Genomic DNA, 13,270 nt, shown 5'->3' on the forward strand with positions numbered 1-13,270 from the left:
GGGGGTGATTCCTCCAAAATTTCCTTTTGTCCTCCACACATTTCAATTGTAAAATGTAATGCCTGCAGCACTTGATATTCCCAGGTGGTCTCCCATCCAAGTACTAACCAAGCCCAACATTGCTTAGCTTCTGAGATCAGACGAGATCAGGCTTATTCAAGGTGGTGTGGCCGCAGGCGATTGCATTTCTGCTTTCATGACTTTTATGTTTAGTGAGCTGGGGGTGATTCCTCCAAAATTTCCTTTTGTCCTCCACACATTTCAATTGTAAAATGTAATTACAAAAATGTAATGCCTGCAGCACTTGATATTCCCAGGTGGTCTCCCATCCAAGTACTAACCAAGCCCAACATTGCTTAGCTTCTGAGATCAGACGAGATCAGGCTTATTCAAGGTGGTGTGGCCGCAGGCGATTGCATTTCTGCTTTCATGACTTTTATGTTTAGTGAGCTGGGGGTGATTCCTCCAAAATTTCCTTTTGTCCTCCACACATTTCAATTGTAAAATGTAATTACAAAAATGTAATGCCTGCAGCACTTGATATTCCCAGGTGGTCTCCCATCCAAGTACTAACCAAGCCCAACATTGCTTAGCTTCTGAGATCAGACGAGATCAGGCTTATTCAAGGTGGTGTGGCCGCAGGCGATTGCATTTCTGCTTTCATGACTTTTATGTTTAGTGAGCTGGGGGTGATTCCTCCAAAATTTCCTTTTGTCCTCCACACATTTCAATTGTAAAATGTAATTACAAAAATGTAATGCCTGCAGCACTTGATATTCCCAGGTGGTCTCCCATCCAAGTACTAACCAAGCCCAACATTGCTTAGCTTCTGAGATCAGACGAGATCAGGCTTATTCAAGGTGGTGTGGCCGCAGGCGATTGCATTTCTGCTTTCATGACTTTTATGTTTAGTGAGCTGGGGGTGATTCCTCCAAAATTTCCTTTTGTCCTCCACACATTTCAATTGTAAAATGTAATGCCTGCAGCACTTGATATTCCCAGGTGGTCTCCCATCCAAGAACTAACCAAGCCCAACATTGCTTAGCTTCTGAGATCAGACGAGATCAGGCTTATTCAAGGTGGTGTGGCCGCAGGCGATTGCATTTCTGCTTTCATGACTTTTATGTTTAGTGAGCTGGGGGTGATCCCTCCAAAATTTCCTTTTGTCCTCCACACATTTCAATTGTAAAATGTAATGCCTGCAGCACTTGATATTCCCAGGTGGTCTCCCATCCAAGTACTAACCAAGCCCAACATTGCTTAGCTTCTGAGATCAGACGAGATCAGGCTTATTCAAGGTGGTGTGGCCGCAGGCGATTGCATTTCTGCTTTCATGACTTTTATGTTTAGTGAGCTGGGGGTGATTCCTCCAAAATTTCCTTTTGTCCTCCACACATTTCAATTGTAAAATGTAATGCCTGCAGCACTTGATATTCCCAGGTGGTCTCCCATCCAAGTACTAACCAAGCCCAACATTGCTTAGCTTCTGAGATCAGACGAGATCAGGCTTATTCAAGGTGGTGTGGCCGCAGGCGATTGCATTTCTGCTTTCATGACTTTTATGTTTAGTGAGCTGGGGGTGATTCCTCCAAAATTTCCTTTTGTCCTCCACACATTTCAATTGTAAAATGTAATTACAAAAATGTAATGCCTGCAGCACTTGATATTCCCAGGTGGTCTCCCATCCAAGTACTAACCAAGCCCAACATTGCTTAGCTTCTGAGATCAGATGAGATCAGGCTTATTCAAAGTGGTGTGGCCGCAGGCGATTGCTGTTCTGCTTTCATGACTTTTATGTTTAGTGAGCTGGGGGTGATTCCTCCAAAATTTCCTTTTGTCCTCCACACATTTCAATTGTAAAATGTAATTACAAAAATGTAATGCCTGCAGCACTTGATATTCCCAGGTGGTCTCCCATCCAAGTACTAACCAAGCCCAACATTGCTTAGCTTCTGAGATCAGACGAGATCAGGCTTATTCAAGGTGGTGTGGCCGCAGGCAATTGCATTTCTGCTTTCATGACTTTTATGTTTAGTGAGCTGGGGGTGATTCCTCCAAAATTTCCTTTTGTCCTCCACACATTTCAATTGTAAAATGTAATTACAAAAATGTAATGTCTGCAGCACTTGATATTCCCAGGTGGTCTCCCATCCAAGTACTAACCAAGCCCAACATTGCTTAGCTTCTGAGATCAGACGAGATCAGGCTTATTCAAGGTGGTGTGGCCGCAGGCGATTGCATTTCTGCTTTCATGACTTTTATGTTTAGTGAGCTGGGGGTGATTCCTCCAAAATTTCCTTTTGTCCTCCACACATTTCAATTGTAAAATGTAATTACAAAAATGTAATGCCTGCAGCACTTGATATTCCCAGGTGGTCTCCCATCCAAGTACTAACCAAGCCCAACATTGCTTAGCTTCTGAGATCAGACTTATTCAAGGTGGTGTGGCCGCAGGCGATTGCATTTCTGCTTTCATGACTTTTATGTTTAGTGAGCTGGGGGTGATTCCTCCAAAATTTCCTTTTGTCCTCCACACATTTCAATTGTAAAATGTAATGCCTGCAGCACTTGATATTCCCAGGTGGTCTCCCATCCAAGTACTAACCAAGCCCAACATTGCTTAGCTTCTGAGATCAGACGAGATCAGGCTTATTCAAGGTGGTGTGGCCGCAGGCGATTGCATTTCTGCTTTCATGACTTTTATGTTTAGTGAGCTGGGGGTGATTCCTCCAAAATTTCCTTTTGTCCTCCACACATTTCAATTGTAAAATGTAATTACAAAAATGTAATGCCTGCAGCACTTGATATTCCCAGGTGGTCTCCCATCCAAGTACTAACCAAGCCCAACATTGCTTAGCTTCTGAGATCAGACGAGATCAGGCTTATTCAAGGTGGTGTGGCCGCAGGCGATTGCATTTCTGCTTTCATGACTTTTATGTTTAGTGAGCTGGGGGTGATTCCTCCAAAATTTCCTTTTGTCCTCCACACATTTCAATTGTAAAATGTAATGCCTGCAGCACTTGATATTCCCAGGTGGTCTCCCATCCAAGTACTAACCAAGCCCAACATTGCTTAGCTTCTGAGATCAGACGAGATCAGGCTTATTCAAGGTGGTGTGGCCGCAGGCGATTGCATTTCTGCTTTCATGACTTTTATGTTTAGTGAGCTGGGGGTGATTCCTCCAAAATTTCCTTTTGTCCTCCACACATTTCAATTGTAAAATGTAATGCCTGCAGCACTTGATATTCCCAGGTGGTCTCCCATCCAAGTACTAACCAAGCCCAACATTGCTTAGCTTCTGAGATCAGACGAGATCAGGCTTATTCAAGGTGGTGTGGCCGCAGGCGATTGCATTTCTGCTTTCATGACTTTTATGTTTAGTGAGCTGGGGGTGATTCCTCCAAAATTTCCTTTTGTCCTCCACACATTTCAATTCTAAAATGTAATTACAAAAATGTAATGCCTGCAGCACTTGATATTCCCAGGTGGTCTCCCATCCAAGTCCTAACCAAGAACAACATTGATTTGCTTCTGAGATCAGACGAGATCAGGCTTATTCAAGGTGGTGTGGCCGCAGGCGATTGCATTTCTGCTTTCATGACTTTTATGTTTAGTGAGCTGGGGGTGATTCCTCCAAAATTTCCTTTTGTCCTCCACACATTTCAATTGTAAAATGTAATGCCTGCAGCACTTGATATTCCCAGGTGGTCTCCCATCCAAGTACTAACCAAGCCCAACATTGCTTAGCTTCTGAGATCAGACGAGATCAGGCTTTTTCAAGGTGGTGTGGCCGCAGGCGATTGCATTTCTGCTTTCATGACTTTTATGTTTAGTGAGCTGGGGGTGATTCCTCCAAAATTTCCTTTTGTCCTCCACACATTTCAATTGTAAAATGTAATGCCTGCAGCACTTGATATTCCCAGGTGGTCTCCCATCCAAGTACTAACCAAGCCCAACATTGCTTAGCTTCTGAGATCAGACGAGATCAGGCTTATTCAAGGTGGTGTGGCCGCAGGCGATTGCATTTCTGCTTTCATGACTTTTATGTTTAGTGAGCTGGGGGTGATTCCTCCAAAATTTCCTTTTGTCCTCCACACATTTCAATTGTAAAATCTAATGCCTGCAGCACTTGATATTCCCAGGTGGTCTCCCATCCAAGTACTAACCAAGCCCAACATTGCTTAGCTTCTGAGATCAGACGAGATCAGGCTTATTCAAGGTGGTGTGGCCGCAGGCGATTGCATTTCTGCTTTCATGACTTTTATGTTTAGTGAGCTGGGGGTGATTCCTCCAAAATTTCCTTTTGTCCTCCACACATTTCAATTCTAAACTGTAATTACAAAAATGTAATGCCTGCAGCACTTGATATTCCCAGGTGGTCTCCGATCCAAGTCCTAACCAAGCCCAACATTGCTTAGCTTCTGAGATCAGACGAGATCAGGCTTATTCAAGGTGGTGTGGCCGCAGGCGATTGCATTTCTGCTTTCATGACTTTTATGTTTAGTGAGCTGGGGGTGATTCCTCCAAAATTTCCTTTTGTCCTCCACACATTTCAATTGTAAAATGTAATGCCTGCAGCACTTGATATTCCCAGGTGGTCTCCCATCCAAGTACTAACCAAGCCCAACATTGCTTAGCTTCTGAGATCAGACGAGATCAGGCTTATTTAAGGTGGTGTGGCCGCAGGCAATTGCATTTCTGCTTTCATGACTTTTATGTTTAGTGAGCTGGGGGTGATTCCTCCAAAATTTCCTTTTGTCCTCCACACATTTCAATTGTAAAATGTAATGCCTGCAGCACTTGATATTCCCAGGTGGTCTCCCATCCAAGTACTAACCAAGCCCAACATTGCTTAGCTTCTGAGATCAGACGAGATCAGGCTTATTCAAGGTGGTGTGGCCGCAGGCGATTGCATTTCTGCTTTCATGACTTTTATGTTTAGTGAGCTGGGGGTGATTCCTCCAAAATTTCCTTTTGTCCTCCACACATTTCAATTGTAAAATGTAATGCCTGCAGCACTTGATATTCCCAGGTGGTCTCCCATCCAAGTACTAAAAAGCCCAACATTGCTTAGCTTCTGAGATCAGACGAGATCAGGCTTATTCAAGGTGGTGTGGCCGCAGGCGATTGCATTTCTGCTTTCATGACTTTTATGTTTAGTGAGCTGGGGGTGATTCCTCCAAAATTTCCTTTTGTCCTCCACACATTTCAAATGTAAAATGTAATTACAAAAATGTAATGCCTGCAGCACTTGATATTCCCAGGTGGTCTCCCATCCAAGTACTAACCAAGCCCAACATTGCTTAGCTTCTGAGATCAGATGAGATCAGGCTTATTCAAGGTGGTGTGGCCGCAGGCGATTGCATTTCTGCTTTCATGACTTTTATGTTTAGTGAGCTGGGGGTGATTCCTCCAAAATTTCCTTTTGTCCTCCACACATTTCAATTGTAAAATGTAATGCCTGCAGCACTTGATATTCCCAGGTGGTCTCCCATCCAAGTACTAACCAAGCCCAACATTGCTTAGCTTCTGAGATCAGACGAGATCAGGCTTATTCAAGGTGGTGTGGCCGCAGGCGATTGCATTTCTGCTTTCATGACTTTTATGTTTAGTGAGCTGGGGGTGATTCCTCCAAAATTTCCTTTTGTCCTCCACACATTTCAATTGTAAAATGTAATTACAAAAATGTAATGCCTGCAGCACTTGATATTCCCAGGTGGTCTCCCATCCAAGTACTAACCAAGCCCAACATTGCTTAGCTTCTGAGATCAGACGAGATCAGGCTTATTCAAGGTGGTGTGGCCGCAGGCGATTGCATTTCTGCTTTCATGACTTTTATGTTTAGTGAGCTGGGGGTGATTCCTCCAAAATTTCCTTTTGTCCTCCACACATTTCAATTGTAAAATGTAATGCCTGCAGCACTTGATATTCCCAGGTGGTCTCCCATCCAAGTACTAACCAAGCCCAACATTGCTTAGCTTCTGAGATCAGACGAGATCAGGCTTATTCAAGGTGGTGTGGCCGCAGGCGATTGCATTTCTGCTTTCATGACTTTTATGTTTAGTGAGCTGGGGGTGATTCCTCCAAAATTTCCTTTTGTCCTCCACACATTTCAATTGTAAAATGTAATGCCTGCAGCACTTGATATTCCCAGGTGGTCTCCCATCCAAGTACTAACCAAGCCCAACATTGCTTAGCTTCTGAGATCAGGCTTATTCAAGGTGGTGTGGCCGCAGGCGATTGCATTTCTGCTTTCATGACTTTTATGTTTAGTGAGCTGGGGGTGATTCCTCCAAAATTTCCTTTTGTCCTCCACACATTTCAATTGTAAAATGTAATTACAAAAATGTAATGCCTGCAGCACTTGATATTCCCAGGTGGTCTCCCATCCAAGTACTAACCAAGCCCAACATTGCTTAGCTTCTGAGATCAGACGAGATCAGGCTTATTCAAGGTGGTGTGGCCGCAGGCGATTGCATTTCTGCTTTCATGACTTTTATGTTTAGTGAGCTGGGGGTGATTCCTCCAAAATTTCCTTTTGTCCTCCACACATTTCAATTGTAAAATGTAATTACAAAAATGTAATGCCTGCAGCACTTGATATTCCCAGGTGGTCTCCCATCCAAGTACTAACCAAGCCCAACATTGCTTAGCTTCTGAGATCAGACGAGATCAGGCTTATTCAAGGAGGTGTGGCCGCAGGCGATTGCATTTCTGCTTTCATGACTTTTATGTTTAGTGAGCTGGGGGTGATTCCTCCAAAATTTCCTTTTGTCCTCCACACATTTCTATTGTAAAATGTAATGACAAAAATGTAATGCCTGCAGCACTTGATATTCCCAGGTGGTCTCCCATCCAAGTACTAACCAAGCCCAACATTGCTTAGCTTCTGAGATCAGACGAGATCAGGCTTATTCAAGGTGGTGTGGCCGCAGGCGATTGCATTTCTGCTTTCATGACTTTTATGTTTAGTGAGCTGGGGGTGATTCCTCCAAAATTTCCTTTTGTCCTCCACACATTTCAATTGTAAAATGTAATGCCTGCAGCACTTGATATTCCCAGGTGGTCTCCCATCCAAGTACTAACCAAGCCCAACATTGCTTAGCTTCTGAGATCAGACGAGATCAGGCTTATTCAAGGTGGTGTGGCCGCAGGCAATTGCATTTCTGCTTTCATGACTTTTATGTTTAGTGAGCTGGGGGTGATTCCTCCAAAATTTCCTTTTGTCCTCCACACATTTCAATTGTAAAATGTAATGCCTGCAGCACTTGATATTCCCAGGTGGTCTCCCATCCAAGTACTAACCAAGCCCAACATTGCTTAGCTTCTGAGATCAGACGAGATCAGGCTTATTCAAGGTGGTGTGGCCGCAGGCGATTGCATTTCTGCTTTCATGACTTTTATGTTTAGTGAGCTGGGGGTGATTCCTCCAAAATTTCCTTTTGTCCTCCACACATTTCAATTGTAAAATGTAATTACAAAAATGTAATGCCTGCAGCACTTGATATTCCCAGGTGGTCTCCCATCCAAGTACTAACCAAGCCCAACATTGCTTAGCTTCTGAGATCAGACGAGATCAGGCTTATTCAAGGTGGTGTGGCCGCAGGCGATTGCATTTCTGCTTTCATGACTTTTATGTTTAGTGAGCTGGGGGTGATTCCTCCAAAATTTCCTTTTGTCCTCCACACATTTCAATTGTAAAATGTAATGCCTGCAGCACTTGATATTCCCAGGTGGTCTCCCATCCAAGTACTAACCAAGCCCAACATTGCTTAGCTTCTGAGATGAGACGAGATCAGGCTTATTCAAGGTGGTGTGGCCGCAGGCAATTGCTTTTCTGCTTTCATGACTTTTATGTTTAGTGAGCTGGGGGTGATTCCTCCAAAATTTCCTTTTGTCCTCCACACATTTCTATTGTAAAATGTAATGCCTGCAGCACATGATATTCCCAGGTGGTCTCCCATCCAAGTACTAACCAAGCCCAACATTGCTTAGCTTCTGAGATCAGACGAGATCAGGCTTATTCAAGGTGGTGTGGCCGCAGGCGATTGCATTTCTGCTTTCATGACTTTTATGTTTAGTGAGCTGGGGGTGATTCCTCCAAAATTTCCTTTTGTCCTCCACACATTTCAATTGTAAAATGTAATGCCTGCAGCACTTGATATTCCCAGGTGGTCTCCCATCCAAGTACTAACCAAGCCCAACATTGCTTAGCTTCTGAGATCAGACGAGATCAGGCTTATTCAAGGTGGTGTGGCTGCAGGCGATTGCATTTCTGCTTTCATGACTTTTATGTTTAGTGAGCTGGGGGTGATTCCTCCAAAATTTCCTTTTGTCCTCCACACATTTCAATTGTAAAATGTAATGACAAAAATGTAATGCCTGCAGCACTTGATATTCCCAGGTGGTCTCCCATCCAAGTACTAACCAAGCCCAACATTGCTTAGCTTCTGAGATCAGACGAGATCAGGCTTATTCAAGGTGGTGTGGCCGCAGGCGAGTGCATTTCTGCTTTCATGACTTTTATGTTTAGTGAGCTGGGGGTGATTCCTCCAAAATTTCCTTTTGTCCTCCACACATTTCAATTGTAAAATGTAATGCCTGCAGCACTTGATATTCCCAGGTGGTCTCCCATCCAAGTACTAACCAAGCCCAACATTGCTTAGCTTCTGAGATCAGACGAGATCAGGCTTATTCAAGGTGGTGTGGCCGCAGGCAATTGCATTTCTGCTTTCATGACTTTTATGTTTAGTGAGCTGGGGGTGATTCCTCCAAAATTTCCTTTTGTCCTCCACACATTTCAATTGTAAAATGTAATGCCTGCAGCACTTGATATTCCCAGGTGGTCTCCCATCCAAGTACTAACCAAGCCCAACATTGCTTAGCTTCTGAGATCAGACGAGATCAGGCTTATTCAAGGTGGTGTGGCCGCAGGCGATTGCATTTCTGCTTTCATGACTTTTATGTTTAGTGAGCTGGGGGTGATTCCTCCAAAATTTCCTTTTGTCCTCCACACATTTCAATTGTAAAATGTAATTACAAAAATGTAATGCCTGCAGCACTTGATATTCCCAGGTGGTCTCCCATCCAAGTACTAACCAAGCCCAACATTGCTTAGCTTCTGAGATCAGACGAGATCAGGCTTATTCAAGGTGGTGTGGCCGCAGGCGATTGCATTTCTGCTTTCATGACTTTTATGTTTAGTGAGCTGGGGGTGATTCCTCCAAAATTTCCTTTTGTCCTCCACACATTTCAATTGTAAAATGTAATGCCTGCAGCACTTGATATTCCCAGGTGGTCTCCCATCCAAGTACTAACCAAGCCCAACATTGCTTAGCTTCTGAGATCAGACGAGATCAGGCTTATTCAAGGTGGTGTGGCCGCAGGCGATTGCATTTCTGCTTTCATGACTTTTATGTTTAGTGAGCTGGGGGTGATTCCTCCAAAATTTCCTTTTGTCCTCCACACATTTCAATTGTAAAATGTAATGCCTGCAGCACTTGATATTCCCAGGTGGTCTCCCATCCAAGTACTAACCAAGCCCAACATTGCTTAGCTTCTGAGATCAGACGAGATCAGGCTTATTCAAGGTGGTGTGGCCGCAGGCGATTGCATTTCTGCTTTCATGACTTTTATGTTTAGTGAGCTGGGGGTGATTCCTCCAAAATTTCCTTTTGTCCTCCACACATTTCAATTGAAAAATGTAATGCCTGCAGCACTTGATATTCCCAGGTGGTCTCCCATCCAAGTACTAACCAAGCCCAACATTGCTTAGCTTCTGAGATCAGACGAGATCAGGCTTATTCAAGGTGGTGTGGCCGCAGGCGATTGCATTTCTGCTTTCATGACTTTTATGTTTAGTGAGCTGGGGGTGATTCCTCCAAAATTTCCTTTTGTCCTCCACACATTTCAATTGTAAAATGTAATTACAAAAATGTAATGCCTGCAGCACTTGATATTCCCAGGTGGTCTCCCATCCAAGTACTAACCAAGCCCAACATTGCTTAGCTTCTGAGATCAGACGAGATCAGGCTTATTCAAGGTGGTGTGGCCGCAGACGATTGCATTTCTGCTTTCATGACTTTTATGTTTAGTGAGCTGGGGGTGATTCCTCCAAAATTTCCTTTTGTCCTCCACACATTTCTATTGTAAAATGTAATTACAAAAATCTAATGCCTGCAGCACTTGATATTCACAGGTGGTCTCCCATCCAAGTACTAACCAAGCCCAACATTGCTTAGCTTCTGAGATCAGACGAGATCAGGCTTATTCAAGGTGGTGTGGCCGCAGGCAATTGCATTTCTGCTTTCATGACTTTTATGTTTAGTGAGCTGGGGGTGATTCCTCCAAAATTTCCTTTTGTCCTCCACACATTTCAATTGTAAAATGTAATGCCTGCAGCACTTGATATTCCCAGGTGGTCTCCCATCCAAGTACTAACCAAGCCCAACATTGCTTAGCTTCTGAGATCAGACGAGATCAGGCTTATTCAAGGTGGTGTGGCCGCAGGCGATTGCATTTCTGCTTTCATGACTTTTATGTTTAGTGAGCTGGGGGTGATTCCTCCAAAATTTCCTTTTGTCCTCCACACATTTCAATTGTAAAATGTAATGCCTGCAGCACTTGATATTCCCAGGTGGTCTCCCATCCAAGTACTAACCAAGCCCAACATTGCTTAGCTTCTGAGATCAGACGAGATCAGGCTTATTCAAGGTGGTGTGGCCGCAGGCGATTGCATTTCTGCTTTCATGACTTTTATGTTTAGTGAGCTGGGGGTGATTCCTCCAAAATTTCCTTTTGTCCTCCACACATTTCAATTGAAAAATGTAATGCCTGCAGCACTTGATATTCCCAGGTGGTCTCCCATCCAAGTACTAACCAAGCCCAACATTGCTTAGCTTCTGAGATCAGACGAGATCAGGCTTATTCAAGGTGGTGTGGCCGCAGGCGATTGCATTTCTGCTTTCATGACTTTTATGTTTAGTGAGCTGGGGGTGATTCCTCCAAAATTTCCTTTTGTCCTCCACACATTTCAATTGTAAAATGTAATTACAAAAATGTAATGCCTGCAGCACTTGATATTCCCAGGTGGTCTCCCATCCAAGTACTAACCAAGCCCAACATTGCTTAGCTTCTGAGATCAGACGAGATCAGGCTTATTCAAGGTGGTGTGGCCGCAGACGATTGCATTTCTGCTTTCATGACTTTTATGTTTAGTGAGCTGGGGGTGATTCCTCCAAAATTTCCTTTTGTCCTCCACACATTTCTATTGTAAAATGTAATTACAAAAATCTAATGCCTGCAGCACTTGATATTCACAGGTGGTCTCCCATCCAAGTACTAACCAAGCCCAACATTGCTTAGCTTCTGAGATCAGACGAGATCAGGCTTATTCAAGGTGGTGTGGCCGCAGGCGATTGCATTTCTGCTTTCATGACTTTTATGTTTAGTGAGCTGGGGGTGATTCCTCCAAAATTTCCTTTTGTCCTCCACACATTTCAATTGTAAAATGTAATGCCTGCAGCACTTGATATTCCCAGGTGGTCTCCCATCCAAGTACTAACCAAGCCCAACATTGCTTAGCTTCTGAGATCAGACGAGATCAGGCTTATTCAAGGTGGTGTGGCCGCAGGCGATTGCTGTTCTGCTTTCATGACTTTTATGTTTAGTGAGCTGGGGGTGATTCCTCCAAAATTTCCTTTTGTCCTCCACACATTTCAATTGTAAAATGTAATGCCTGCAGCACTTGATATTCCCAGGTGGTCTCCCATCCAAGTACTAACCAAGCCCAACATTGCTTAGCTTCTGAGATCAGACGAGATCAGGCTTATTCAAGGTGGTGTGGCCGCAGGCGATTGCATTCTGCTTTCATGACTTTTATGTTTAGTGAGCTGGGGGTGATTCCTCCAAAATTTCCTTTTGTCCTCCACACATTTCAATTGTAAAATGTAATGCCTGCAGCACTTGATATTCCCAGGTGGTCTTACATCCAAGTACTAACCAAGCCCAACATTGCTTAGCTTCTGAGATCAGACGAGATCAGGCTTATTCAAGGTGGTGTGGCCGCAGGCGATTGCATTTCTGCTTTCATGACTTTTATGTTTAGTGAGCTGGGGGTGATTCCTCCAAAATTTCCTTTTGTCCTCCACACATTTCAATTGTAAAATGTAATGCCTGCAGCACTTGATATTCCCAGGTGGTCTCCCATCCAAGTACTAACCAAGCCCAACATTGCTTAGCTTCTGAGATCAGACGAGATCAGGCTTATTCAAGGTGGTGTGGCCGCAGGCGATTGCATTTCTGCTTTCATGACTTTTATGTTTAGTGAGCTGGGGGTGATTCCTCCAAAATTTCCTTTTGTCCTCCACACATTTCAATTGTAAAATGTAATGCCTGCAGCACTTGATATTCCCAGGTGGTCTCCCATCCAAGTACTAACCAAGCCCAACATTGCTTAGCTTCTGAGATCAGACGAGATCAGGCTTATTCAAGGTGGTGTGGCCGCAGGCGATTGCATTTCTGCTTTCATGACTTTTATGTTTAGTGAGCTGGGGGTGATTCCTCCAAAATTTCCTTTTGTCCTCCACACATTTCAATTGTAAAATGTAATTACAAAAATGTAATGCCTGCAGCACTTGATATTCCCAGGTGGTCTCCCATCCAAGTACTAACCAAGCCCAACATTGCTTATCTTCTGAGATCAGACGAGATCAGGCTTATTCAAGGTGGTGTGGCCGCAGGCGATTGCATTTCTGCTTTCATGACTTTTATGTTTAGTGAGCTGGGGGTGATTCCTCCAAAATTTCCTTTTTTCCTCCACACATTTCAATTCTAAAATGTAATGTCTGCAGCACTTGATATTCCCAGGTGGTCTCCCATCCAAGTACTAACCAAGCCCAACATTGCTTAGCTTCTGAGATCAGACGAGATCAGGCTTATTCAAGGTGCTGTGGCCGCAGGCGATTGCATTTCTGCTTTCATGACTTTTATGTTTAGTGAGCTGGGGGTGATTCCTCCAAAATTTCCTTTTGTCCTCCACACATTTCAATTGTAAAATGTAATTACAAAAATGTAATGCCTGCAGCACTTGATATTCCCAGGTGGTCTCCCATCCAAGTACTAACCAAGCCCAACATTGCTTAGCTTCTGAGATCAGACGAGATCAGGCTTATTCAAGGTGGTGTGGCCGCAGGCGATTGCATTTCTGCTTTCATGACTTTTATGTTTAGTGAGCTGGGGGTGATTCCTCCAAAATTTCCTTTTGTCCTCC

At 43.9% G+C, this 13,270-nt stretch overlaps 51 non-coding genes and 8 pseudogenes across 51 annotated transcripts; all 59 read right to left on the bottom strand.

Annotated features, from left to right (window-relative positions):
- Positions 1-59: 59 nt before the first annotated feature.
- Positions 60-178, bottom strand: LOC131719427 (5S ribosomal RNA). The gene has a single exon (XR_009318326.1). It is a non-coding gene; the product is annotated as a 5S ribosomal RNA (ribosomal RNA).
- A 114-nt stretch (positions 179-292) lies between these two features.
- Positions 293-411, bottom strand: LOC131719428 (5S ribosomal RNA). Its single transcript, XR_009318327.1, has one exon. It is a non-coding gene; the product is annotated as a 5S ribosomal RNA (ribosomal RNA).
- A 114-nt stretch (positions 412-525) lies between these two features.
- On the bottom strand, positions 526-644 carry LOC131719429 (5S ribosomal RNA). Its single transcript, XR_009318328.1, has one exon. It is a non-coding gene; the product is annotated as a 5S ribosomal RNA (ribosomal RNA).
- A 114-nt stretch (positions 645-758) lies between these two features.
- Positions 759-877, bottom strand: LOC131719430 (5S ribosomal RNA). The gene has a single exon (XR_009318329.1). It is a non-coding gene; the product is annotated as a 5S ribosomal RNA (ribosomal RNA).
- A 100-nt stretch (positions 878-977) lies between these two features.
- Positions 978-1,096, bottom strand: LOC131712117 (5S ribosomal RNA). The gene has a single exon (XR_009314006.1). It is a non-coding gene; the product is annotated as a 5S ribosomal RNA (ribosomal RNA).
- A 100-nt stretch (positions 1,097-1,196) lies between these two features.
- Positions 1,197-1,315, bottom strand: LOC131719431 (5S ribosomal RNA). The gene has a single exon (XR_009318330.1). It is a non-coding gene; the product is annotated as a 5S ribosomal RNA (ribosomal RNA).
- Positions 1,316-1,415: 100 nt separating this feature from the next.
- Positions 1,416-1,534, bottom strand: LOC131719432 (5S ribosomal RNA). Its single transcript, XR_009318331.1, has one exon. It is a non-coding gene; the product is annotated as a 5S ribosomal RNA (ribosomal RNA).
- Positions 1,535-1,648: 114 nt separating this feature from the next.
- Positions 1,649-1,767, bottom strand: LOC131718777 (5S ribosomal RNA). Its single transcript, XR_009317673.1, has one exon. It is a non-coding gene; the product is annotated as a 5S ribosomal RNA (ribosomal RNA).
- Positions 1,768-1,881: 114 nt separating this feature from the next.
- Positions 1,882-2,000, bottom strand: LOC131719433 (5S ribosomal RNA). Its single transcript, XR_009318332.1, has one exon. It is a non-coding gene; the product is annotated as a 5S ribosomal RNA (ribosomal RNA).
- A 114-nt stretch (positions 2,001-2,114) lies between these two features.
- Positions 2,115-2,233, bottom strand: LOC131711091 (5S ribosomal RNA). Its single transcript, XR_009312973.1, has one exon. It is a non-coding gene; the product is annotated as a 5S ribosomal RNA (ribosomal RNA).
- A 114-nt stretch (positions 2,234-2,347) lies between these two features.
- On the bottom strand, positions 2,348-2,456 carry LOC131715805 (5S ribosomal RNA; annotated as a pseudogene).
- A 100-nt stretch (positions 2,457-2,556) lies between these two features.
- On the bottom strand, positions 2,557-2,675 carry LOC131719434 (5S ribosomal RNA). Its single transcript, XR_009318333.1, has one exon. It is a non-coding gene; the product is annotated as a 5S ribosomal RNA (ribosomal RNA).
- Positions 2,676-2,789: 114 nt separating this feature from the next.
- On the bottom strand, positions 2,790-2,908 carry LOC131719435 (5S ribosomal RNA). Its single transcript, XR_009318334.1, has one exon. It is a non-coding gene; the product is annotated as a 5S ribosomal RNA (ribosomal RNA).
- A 100-nt stretch (positions 2,909-3,008) lies between these two features.
- LOC131719436 (5S ribosomal RNA) lies at positions 3,009-3,127 on the bottom strand. The gene has a single exon (XR_009318335.1). It is a non-coding gene; the product is annotated as a 5S ribosomal RNA (ribosomal RNA).
- Positions 3,128-3,227: 100 nt separating this feature from the next.
- Positions 3,228-3,346, bottom strand: LOC131719438 (5S ribosomal RNA). The gene has a single exon (XR_009318337.1). It is a non-coding gene; the product is annotated as a 5S ribosomal RNA (ribosomal RNA).
- A 114-nt stretch (positions 3,347-3,460) lies between these two features.
- On the bottom strand, positions 3,461-3,579 carry LOC131716223 (5S ribosomal RNA; annotated as a pseudogene).
- Positions 3,580-3,679: 100 nt separating this feature from the next.
- On the bottom strand, positions 3,680-3,798 carry LOC131718179 (5S ribosomal RNA). The gene has a single exon (XR_009317076.1). It is a non-coding gene; the product is annotated as a 5S ribosomal RNA (ribosomal RNA).
- Positions 3,799-3,898: 100 nt separating this feature from the next.
- On the bottom strand, positions 3,899-4,017 carry LOC131719439 (5S ribosomal RNA). The gene has a single exon (XR_009318338.1). It is a non-coding gene; the product is annotated as a 5S ribosomal RNA (ribosomal RNA).
- Positions 4,018-4,117: 100 nt separating this feature from the next.
- On the bottom strand, positions 4,118-4,236 carry LOC131719440 (5S ribosomal RNA). The gene has a single exon (XR_009318339.1). It is a non-coding gene; the product is annotated as a 5S ribosomal RNA (ribosomal RNA).
- Positions 4,237-4,350: 114 nt separating this feature from the next.
- Positions 4,351-4,469, bottom strand: LOC131714257 (5S ribosomal RNA; annotated as a pseudogene).
- A 100-nt stretch (positions 4,470-4,569) lies between these two features.
- Positions 4,570-4,688, bottom strand: LOC131711442 (5S ribosomal RNA). Its single transcript, XR_009313325.1, has one exon. It is a non-coding gene; the product is annotated as a 5S ribosomal RNA (ribosomal RNA).
- Positions 4,689-4,788: 100 nt separating this feature from the next.
- On the bottom strand, positions 4,789-4,907 carry LOC131719441 (5S ribosomal RNA). The gene has a single exon (XR_009318340.1). It is a non-coding gene; the product is annotated as a 5S ribosomal RNA (ribosomal RNA).
- A 100-nt stretch (positions 4,908-5,007) lies between these two features.
- Positions 5,008-5,125, bottom strand: LOC131713860 (5S ribosomal RNA; annotated as a pseudogene).
- Positions 5,126-5,239: 114 nt separating this feature from the next.
- Positions 5,240-5,358, bottom strand: LOC131717946 (5S ribosomal RNA). Its single transcript, XR_009316839.1, has one exon. It is a non-coding gene; the product is annotated as a 5S ribosomal RNA (ribosomal RNA).
- Positions 5,359-5,458: 100 nt separating this feature from the next.
- Positions 5,459-5,577, bottom strand: LOC131719442 (5S ribosomal RNA). Its single transcript, XR_009318341.1, has one exon. It is a non-coding gene; the product is annotated as a 5S ribosomal RNA (ribosomal RNA).
- Positions 5,578-5,691: 114 nt separating this feature from the next.
- LOC131719444 (5S ribosomal RNA) lies at positions 5,692-5,810 on the bottom strand. The gene has a single exon (XR_009318343.1). It is a non-coding gene; the product is annotated as a 5S ribosomal RNA (ribosomal RNA).
- Positions 5,811-5,910: 100 nt separating this feature from the next.
- On the bottom strand, positions 5,911-6,029 carry LOC131719445 (5S ribosomal RNA). The gene has a single exon (XR_009318344.1). It is a non-coding gene; the product is annotated as a 5S ribosomal RNA (ribosomal RNA).
- A 100-nt stretch (positions 6,030-6,129) lies between these two features.
- On the bottom strand, positions 6,130-6,238 carry LOC131715177 (5S ribosomal RNA; annotated as a pseudogene).
- Positions 6,239-6,352: 114 nt separating this feature from the next.
- Positions 6,353-6,471, bottom strand: LOC131719446 (5S ribosomal RNA). The gene has a single exon (XR_009318345.1). It is a non-coding gene; the product is annotated as a 5S ribosomal RNA (ribosomal RNA).
- A 114-nt stretch (positions 6,472-6,585) lies between these two features.
- LOC131709797 (5S ribosomal RNA) lies at positions 6,586-6,704 on the bottom strand. Its single transcript, XR_009311660.1, has one exon. It is a non-coding gene; the product is annotated as a 5S ribosomal RNA (ribosomal RNA).
- A 114-nt stretch (positions 6,705-6,818) lies between these two features.
- Positions 6,819-6,937, bottom strand: LOC131719447 (5S ribosomal RNA). Its single transcript, XR_009318346.1, has one exon. It is a non-coding gene; the product is annotated as a 5S ribosomal RNA (ribosomal RNA).
- Positions 6,938-7,037: 100 nt separating this feature from the next.
- LOC131719448 (5S ribosomal RNA) lies at positions 7,038-7,156 on the bottom strand. The gene has a single exon (XR_009318347.1). It is a non-coding gene; the product is annotated as a 5S ribosomal RNA (ribosomal RNA).
- A 100-nt stretch (positions 7,157-7,256) lies between these two features.
- LOC131719450 (5S ribosomal RNA) lies at positions 7,257-7,375 on the bottom strand. Its single transcript, XR_009318349.1, has one exon. It is a non-coding gene; the product is annotated as a 5S ribosomal RNA (ribosomal RNA).
- A 114-nt stretch (positions 7,376-7,489) lies between these two features.
- Positions 7,490-7,608, bottom strand: LOC131719451 (5S ribosomal RNA). The gene has a single exon (XR_009318350.1). It is a non-coding gene; the product is annotated as a 5S ribosomal RNA (ribosomal RNA).
- Positions 7,609-7,708: 100 nt separating this feature from the next.
- On the bottom strand, positions 7,709-7,827 carry LOC131713475 (5S ribosomal RNA; annotated as a pseudogene).
- A 100-nt stretch (positions 7,828-7,927) lies between these two features.
- Positions 7,928-8,046, bottom strand: LOC131711029 (5S ribosomal RNA). The gene has a single exon (XR_009312911.1). It is a non-coding gene; the product is annotated as a 5S ribosomal RNA (ribosomal RNA).
- A 100-nt stretch (positions 8,047-8,146) lies between these two features.
- LOC131720680 (5S ribosomal RNA) lies at positions 8,147-8,265 on the bottom strand. Its single transcript, XR_009319577.1, has one exon. It is a non-coding gene; the product is annotated as a 5S ribosomal RNA (ribosomal RNA).
- A 114-nt stretch (positions 8,266-8,379) lies between these two features.
- Positions 8,380-8,498, bottom strand: LOC131719452 (5S ribosomal RNA). Its single transcript, XR_009318351.1, has one exon. It is a non-coding gene; the product is annotated as a 5S ribosomal RNA (ribosomal RNA).
- Positions 8,499-8,598: 100 nt separating this feature from the next.
- Positions 8,599-8,717, bottom strand: LOC131719453 (5S ribosomal RNA). Its single transcript, XR_009318352.1, has one exon. It is a non-coding gene; the product is annotated as a 5S ribosomal RNA (ribosomal RNA).
- A 100-nt stretch (positions 8,718-8,817) lies between these two features.
- Positions 8,818-8,936, bottom strand: LOC131719454 (5S ribosomal RNA). Its single transcript, XR_009318353.1, has one exon. It is a non-coding gene; the product is annotated as a 5S ribosomal RNA (ribosomal RNA).
- Positions 8,937-9,050: 114 nt separating this feature from the next.
- On the bottom strand, positions 9,051-9,169 carry LOC131719455 (5S ribosomal RNA). Its single transcript, XR_009318354.1, has one exon. It is a non-coding gene; the product is annotated as a 5S ribosomal RNA (ribosomal RNA).
- Positions 9,170-9,269: 100 nt separating this feature from the next.
- LOC131719456 (5S ribosomal RNA) lies at positions 9,270-9,388 on the bottom strand. The gene has a single exon (XR_009318355.1). It is a non-coding gene; the product is annotated as a 5S ribosomal RNA (ribosomal RNA).
- A 100-nt stretch (positions 9,389-9,488) lies between these two features.
- LOC131719457 (5S ribosomal RNA) lies at positions 9,489-9,607 on the bottom strand. The gene has a single exon (XR_009318356.1). It is a non-coding gene; the product is annotated as a 5S ribosomal RNA (ribosomal RNA).
- A 100-nt stretch (positions 9,608-9,707) lies between these two features.
- Positions 9,708-9,826, bottom strand: LOC131719458 (5S ribosomal RNA). Its single transcript, XR_009318357.1, has one exon. It is a non-coding gene; the product is annotated as a 5S ribosomal RNA (ribosomal RNA).
- Positions 9,827-9,940: 114 nt separating this feature from the next.
- On the bottom strand, positions 9,941-10,059 carry LOC131710099 (5S ribosomal RNA). The gene has a single exon (XR_009311968.1). It is a non-coding gene; the product is annotated as a 5S ribosomal RNA (ribosomal RNA).
- A 114-nt stretch (positions 10,060-10,173) lies between these two features.
- LOC131710544 (5S ribosomal RNA) lies at positions 10,174-10,292 on the bottom strand. The gene has a single exon (XR_009312419.1). It is a non-coding gene; the product is annotated as a 5S ribosomal RNA (ribosomal RNA).
- Positions 10,293-10,392: 100 nt separating this feature from the next.
- Positions 10,393-10,511, bottom strand: LOC131719459 (5S ribosomal RNA). The gene has a single exon (XR_009318358.1). It is a non-coding gene; the product is annotated as a 5S ribosomal RNA (ribosomal RNA).
- A 100-nt stretch (positions 10,512-10,611) lies between these two features.
- Positions 10,612-10,730, bottom strand: LOC131719461 (5S ribosomal RNA). Its single transcript, XR_009318360.1, has one exon. It is a non-coding gene; the product is annotated as a 5S ribosomal RNA (ribosomal RNA).
- Positions 10,731-10,830: 100 nt separating this feature from the next.
- LOC131719462 (5S ribosomal RNA) lies at positions 10,831-10,949 on the bottom strand. The gene has a single exon (XR_009318361.1). It is a non-coding gene; the product is annotated as a 5S ribosomal RNA (ribosomal RNA).
- Positions 10,950-11,063: 114 nt separating this feature from the next.
- Positions 11,064-11,182, bottom strand: LOC131710100 (5S ribosomal RNA). Its single transcript, XR_009311969.1, has one exon. It is a non-coding gene; the product is annotated as a 5S ribosomal RNA (ribosomal RNA).
- A 114-nt stretch (positions 11,183-11,296) lies between these two features.
- Positions 11,297-11,415, bottom strand: LOC131710545 (5S ribosomal RNA). Its single transcript, XR_009312420.1, has one exon. It is a non-coding gene; the product is annotated as a 5S ribosomal RNA (ribosomal RNA).
- A 100-nt stretch (positions 11,416-11,515) lies between these two features.
- Positions 11,516-11,634, bottom strand: LOC131719463 (5S ribosomal RNA). The gene has a single exon (XR_009318362.1). It is a non-coding gene; the product is annotated as a 5S ribosomal RNA (ribosomal RNA).
- Positions 11,635-11,734: 100 nt separating this feature from the next.
- Positions 11,735-11,853, bottom strand: LOC131719464 (5S ribosomal RNA). The gene has a single exon (XR_009318363.1). It is a non-coding gene; the product is annotated as a 5S ribosomal RNA (ribosomal RNA).
- A 99-nt stretch (positions 11,854-11,952) lies between these two features.
- Positions 11,953-12,071, bottom strand: LOC131713585 (5S ribosomal RNA; annotated as a pseudogene).
- Positions 12,072-12,171: 100 nt separating this feature from the next.
- LOC131719465 (5S ribosomal RNA) lies at positions 12,172-12,290 on the bottom strand. The gene has a single exon (XR_009318364.1). It is a non-coding gene; the product is annotated as a 5S ribosomal RNA (ribosomal RNA).
- Positions 12,291-12,390: 100 nt separating this feature from the next.
- Positions 12,391-12,509, bottom strand: LOC131719466 (5S ribosomal RNA). Its single transcript, XR_009318365.1, has one exon. It is a non-coding gene; the product is annotated as a 5S ribosomal RNA (ribosomal RNA).
- A 114-nt stretch (positions 12,510-12,623) lies between these two features.
- On the bottom strand, positions 12,624-12,742 carry LOC131709806 (5S ribosomal RNA). The gene has a single exon (XR_009311669.1). It is a non-coding gene; the product is annotated as a 5S ribosomal RNA (ribosomal RNA).
- A 100-nt stretch (positions 12,743-12,842) lies between these two features.
- Positions 12,843-12,961, bottom strand: LOC131713520 (5S ribosomal RNA; annotated as a pseudogene).
- Positions 12,962-13,075: 114 nt separating this feature from the next.
- On the bottom strand, positions 13,076-13,194 carry LOC131719467 (5S ribosomal RNA). The gene has a single exon (XR_009318366.1). It is a non-coding gene; the product is annotated as a 5S ribosomal RNA (ribosomal RNA).
- Positions 13,195-13,270: the final 76 nt, after the last annotated feature.

The sequence above is a fragment of the Acipenser ruthenus genome, chromosome 44 (genome assembly GCF_902713425.1).
Source record: "Acipenser ruthenus chromosome 44, fAciRut3.2 maternal haplotype, whole genome shotgun sequence".
Taxonomy (NCBI): Eukaryota; Metazoa; Chordata; class Actinopteri; order Acipenseriformes; family Acipenseridae; genus Acipenser; species Acipenser ruthenus.